The sequence below is a fragment of the Adelges cooleyi genome, unplaced genomic scaffold (assembly GCF_023614345.1).
Source record: "Adelges cooleyi isolate 19-005CV unplaced genomic scaffold, UGA_ACOO_1.1 ACOO_flye_CR_arks_rails_tigmint_CR_PRNA_30, whole genome shotgun sequence".
In the NCBI taxonomy this organism is placed as follows: Eukaryota; Metazoa; Arthropoda; class Insecta; order Hemiptera; family Adelgidae; genus Adelges; species Adelges cooleyi.
In genome coordinates this window covers 7261505-7267504 of record NW_026095971.1, presented here as the reverse complement: position 1 = coordinate 7267504, position 6000 = coordinate 7261505, and the positions used below count along the sequence as shown (strand labels likewise).

Genomic DNA, 6000 nt, shown 5'->3' with positions numbered 1-6000 from the left:
TAAAACAATTTAAGTTCAATAATGTTACACCGAAGCCGAAAAAATAACAAGATCAAAAATATACAAATTTGTTAACCCATTCGGTCAATTTAATTAAATTAAAAAACAAATAAAAATAACATCCATTAAGTAAAAAACAAAAAAAGTAGACGTCCCCTGTATAGTATATAAAACATGTACCACTAATTTTTAAATTAATTAACCTGTTCAACGTTACCCTACCGACTTTTTAAAATACAGATCTTAACATATTAAACATAATGTGCGTAATATTAAATATCGTTAAAAATAAAATAGTCAAACAAAATAAATAATTAAATATAATTATACTCAGTTTAATAGTAAATAAAACCAAATAATAATATTTACAAAAATTCATATTTTTGTTTATTCTTTTCACATTATTAACATACTAACTGGAACTAAAGACAAAATGATTTACTTTGTGACATGGGTACATAACATAGAATTATAATATAATATATGTAGGATTTGATTTTTAACCTAAATATCTCGTGTAGTCCTAAATGTATTGTAACTTATTGTAATGTCGAGGTTACAATGAACGTTAATACAACGGGTTTTTAATTTGGAATTTTTGTACATCTAGTAATTTAGTAGACATAAAAAAATTATTCCATGAGTACTCCGTGTTTGACAGCTTTGTGGAGCTGAAGTGTAGCTTTACGTGTGAAAACGCCTTGGCAAAGGTCACAACTGAACTGTTGGCCGCAATAGTAGAGTCTGTGCTTTTTCAGACTAAGCATATTCCTGTACTTCCTTCGACATTTATCACAAGTGTATTCTAAAATCAATATACAATTTTTTATTAGTGCGAAATTAGGTACATTAACTCTAATTAAACAAAATGAGATGCATTAATTATACTTAAAAAAAAGACGCTAATTAAACAACTTTCTAAATTATAGCGATATAAATTAAATCTGGCATTTTTCTATGATCAAGAGTATCAAAGGATAGCGTACGTATCTACTTCTAAAGAAATAAAAGACATCCTGTTTTAGATAGAAATGATCTTTGCAAGCTGATGATTCTAAAATGGTTTTGTTGTGTAACACTACAATAATCAAATTAAATTATACTCCGACTATATTTTTAGTCATTGTACAGTAATTCTTGGCAAATCACAGCCTAAGATGAAAATGTTTTTTTAAATCTCAATTATCTGAGCCACTGAAGTAACCTAAACGTTTTAAACAAATATATCTCAAGAACATATACTAAAAAAAAAAATTATACTAATTATTACTATCAGAGCGGATTTGAGGTGTGTTGCTACAGATCCACATCCTTCCTTTTTAGCTTAATTTCTATTTACTTTATTTTACACAAACCAATGGGATGTTGTAAAACATAGAATATGTGTTTAATTTTTCAAAATAAAGACTTTTTATAAACTGTTATTAGTAGATGCTGATAAAAAAAGATCAACTATTAAAAAGAAGAATTAGGAGAGGAGGAGGATATGACCAGCTTTAGTAGCGTTTTCTGTCGCGTATGTTTTTACATGAGAGGATCCATAACAAAAACATAATATATGTTAAAAAAAGATGGCTATATTTAAAATAATCTATTGTTATTATAGCATAGGGTACATAGGAAATACAGAATAGGAATAATAAGTTTTTGATTATAGTAATGAACAATATAGTGTAACAGTTTAACGAACTAACTAGTTTTACATCAACATTTAACGAAAGTTCTGATGAATGTTAATCATGTGAGTTTTGAAAGTTCCAGGCTGTTTAAAATATCGTTGGCATATTTTACACTGGAACTGTGGACTAACTCCGCATTCATACTTAAGATGATTGTGAATCCCAGGTTTGGATTTGTACACACGACCACATAATATGTTCGGACAAATGTATTCACATTCTCCATTTTTTACCCCACATATCAATTTGGCGTATTCTATAGTGAGAAAAAATAATCACATTTACGGTTTACCGAAAAAAAATTCACCCATATATAATTAAACCCAGAAATAAAGCTTTGCATATTATGTTTATACATAGTAACATATACTTAATATGTGTAGTTTCAAGTCTGTATAAATCTACCTAGAACTTACTTGTTTTGTACCTCAACAACGCATATACATTTTAAATATATAATAAAGCAAGCTTGTAATTTAAATATCTCTTTCAAATAAAAAAAGTTTTATAAAAGTAGCAGTGAATCATATAAAGTATACCAATAAAAAACATTTCACAGTTACATTTAGTGAACAATTTGATTGCCAAATGTAACAAATTAATGACAATTACCCGTTAAGATTACTTTATTCTCAGACATCTAGCTTTTAATATCAGTATTATACCTTATTAGTTATTACTGACCCATTAATAAAAAAAATTGATTTTTTTAACCGACACCAAATGAAAACGAATGTTCACAAAAATAATTATGGCATTTTATTGAATGCATTTCATTTTCACGTAACATTAATAATAAAGTGTGTTTTACATATTGTTTTGTATTTCAAAAATATTATATTTAGAAACGTTAGACTATTAATTGAGAATAAAAGATCATACACTCGTCTCGTTAATAACATTTTAACAACACTAAATGTCTAAATTGATTAATTAACACGTATTAGATCAATAGCATCGAATAGGAACAGATATCTATCTATACCCAATGGTAAATGGTGCATTTAAAACATTGTCAAACGTATTCTTTCGGATTAAAGTTAGTCAACATATAACACAATTAATCATTAAACCTATCTTTAAAACAAAACGTAAAAATAAAATACATACAATTCATATAAATAAGTCAAACAATTTTTTTTTATTGTAACTATTAGTAATAACACTTGAATAGATATTATAGCGTTAAATTAACGTTAGTAAATTATTATTAATTGTTTTAATAACAGAGTACCTACAGATATGGTTTAAAAAAAATTGTATATAATTTATAATTAAACACATACATATCTAAATTTAACTATAAGTCATAGAACAATTTTTAAGTGGTGAATTGGCGCTATTATTTATAATTGAAAAGCATATTTCCAAAACTAACTGTCTATACTTTTTGGAAAAATAAGAAAAAATTGTTTAAATATTTTAACAACTTTAGCTATGGCGTGCAATTTTTTAATTGCTCTATATTTAAAGTTATTTTTCTAACTGTGTATTACTTTAAAAACTTTAAACTAAAAGGAAATATTTAAGACAAATTATGTCAGATAATTAATTTTGTAACTCAAAGGTGTAAATTATAAGTTTTGAAATAAGTCGATTATTTCATACAAAAATATTATCAATAACATTTGAACTGGATAAACAATAATCATTTCGTATTTTCATTTATTTAATTTCGAACTCTAATACTAACCATTGAGAATTTGTTATCATACATTCAAATTTATAATATTATGAAAACCACCATGAGTTAATAAAGAAGATAAGTTTTGGAACTATACGTGTACATAATAGGTTTAGAAAAAAATTAATTCCAACCAAATCCTCCAATAGAAGATAATATTGTGACCCTGTTAGCCTTAGTATTGAAAATAAGGCTATATTAAATATAATTATAGCTAGAACATAATAAGTTTAGGAAATTTCTTTTAAGATAAAATCAAGGCAATATATTATCACAAATCTTTAAAATCATAATTTTAATATTAATTTTACATTAATCAATATTTAATTTTGGAAATAGGCTACTCAATTTAAAAATATATATGATGACAGTTATTGGCCATTTACATGCTTAATCGAAAACAAGTTTAAAATTTAAAAACTTTAAACGTTAAGGCTGCAACTAGCAAATGACTCTTTTAAATTAATTTAAGAGTACATTAGGGATAATCAATTGCGATTGTAATAAGGTTAACATTTTTGGAGGGCCACATTAGGGATTCGGGAAGTTTTCGCTGGCCAACAAAATTAAAACTAGTGAACTTTATGTAATAAATAAATTAAATTACTGAAAAATGAAAATTTTAGTCATCCGTTGTCGCGCATCATTGTTTATCGCCTTTTTCCTCTTCTTTTTCTTGGCGGAAAAAAATAGCCTATGGGCCGACAATTGGTGACCACCCTTGCTATTTAATACAAACTTGATTTGCAGCTTTAATGTAACTTGGTTTAATACAATTTAAAATGTCAAATAGTTCCTTTATTGGAAAAAAAATGAATGGAACCTTTAAAATATATTCTACGGGCAATTTTTAAACAAATAAATGAATATTATTAATCAGATCCAATGGAGTAGTCTGCTAGCATATGCTGGCCAATATCATAGTCGTGTTTTAATACCAAATGTTTTTTAAAATTGGAAGGATAGTAAATGCCCTTTCCACAAAACTGGCAAATAAATTGTGGTTCTTTATTGCATTCGTACTTCATATGAGTCTGCATTGTGTACTTGTGGACGTAAGTTCGGCCACATTGTGGACAAACATTATCACCATTACGGTTTTTTCTTGGTTTCCCACGGTTGAAATTATAATGTACTGTAAACAACAAACACAAACATGTTAGTAATAATACTCAACCAGTTTCAAACTAAAAAAAAAAAAAAATAGTACTCGTTTTATAGCTGTGCACACAGGTTATACAGAGTTCAGTGCCATAAGATACTACAAATACCTTGCATTAACATAACTAAAACATTTAGAAATGATTTTTCATTTCAAACATATTTTTATCTTAATTCAATTTTAACTTAAACACATGTAGAATAGATCTGCCGCATCCATATTAAAGTTCAGGAAAATTGTTGAAGTAGAATAATTAAAATTATTGTTAAATAATAAATAATTATTGGAAGTCGCAAATTATAAATAATTATCTTTGACACTTTTACACCATAGTATTAAATATACCGATAAGTAATATTAATTGGGTAATTAGAACAAGGTACTACTATGCACCAATGTTTACAATTATTTAATAATTTATACATAAGTATACTTGGATCATTCAATTTTATTTTACTTATTAAGTTTTGGGTTCATAGAATTTCTTATAGCACTTTACTCTACTGTTGTTTGTGGTGGGCAGTGGTGGCAAACTAAAGCGTTTACAACGTGATGATACTTAATTGTCCTTTAAAGCTGGTGATATTAATATATGCAGTGAGCTGAAAAAACAAGAAAATTTACAGCCAAATATAATTAGTACCTACTAAACATCATTCTGAGCAAGATATTGGACTTAGAATAAATAAAAATAATAAGCCAAGACTAAAAAACCGATAGGTACCACTATGTGTTTAATAAGTATTATAATAAATTAACCAATAACTTATAATAATATTTCCTTCTAAAGATTTTTAAATTATTATACAGTTTAAGTATAATCTATTATTATAAGGTGTTATGGTAAAATTAACTTTTAGTTTAAAGCATATTCTTAATAAATTAAACCTGCCTAGGTACCAATAAAAAGACAATTATAAACTTTTTTGTATTGTTTTTAGGTGGATTTAAAAGTTTGATAAAATATTTACTTTTATAATTACCTCTGAAATAAGGTTATTTAAACTAGAAATGTACTTATAAAGACAAAAAAATGATCTTTATATTTAAATTTTGTAATACATGATGCATTAAACTAAATGCACAAGTCATATTATTGGAAAAGTATTAGTGGGTTTTTACCTCATTGTATGGCTTACAACATATTTAAATGTGCCACTTGTAATTAAAAACAGTAATATTACGAAGGTCGACACAATATTTACATTAGTAAAAAAAACATATTAGTAATAACTGTTAATAAGTTTAATAATTAACCGACAAACAATTAAATTTGAAACATTGATTTCCAGTTTGCAGCAACATTATTAACAAGCTCACACTTTTTTTGATACCCTATGATACATTGACATACTGTTGTTAATTTTGATGTTAGATGAACATAGTTGGTTTTTTAACATTTATGACTCCAATTTTCTTTTTCCAAACATTAGCCAGTCAATATTTGTAATTTTTGCAGTTTTTTGTATTAAAAA

General features: G+C 26.1%; 1 long non-coding RNA gene across 1 annotated transcript; it reads right to left on the bottom strand.

Annotated features, from left to right (window-relative positions):
* Window positions 1-314: 314 nt before the first annotated feature.
* Window positions 315-2074, bottom strand: LOC126839108 (uncharacterized). Its single transcript, XR_007685785.1, has 2 exons — window positions 1695-2074; window positions 315-805 (listed from the first exon to the last, which is right to left on the bottom strand). It is a non-coding gene; the product is annotated as an uncharacterized LOC126839108 (long non-coding RNA).
* Window positions 2075-6000: the final 3926 nt, after the last annotated feature.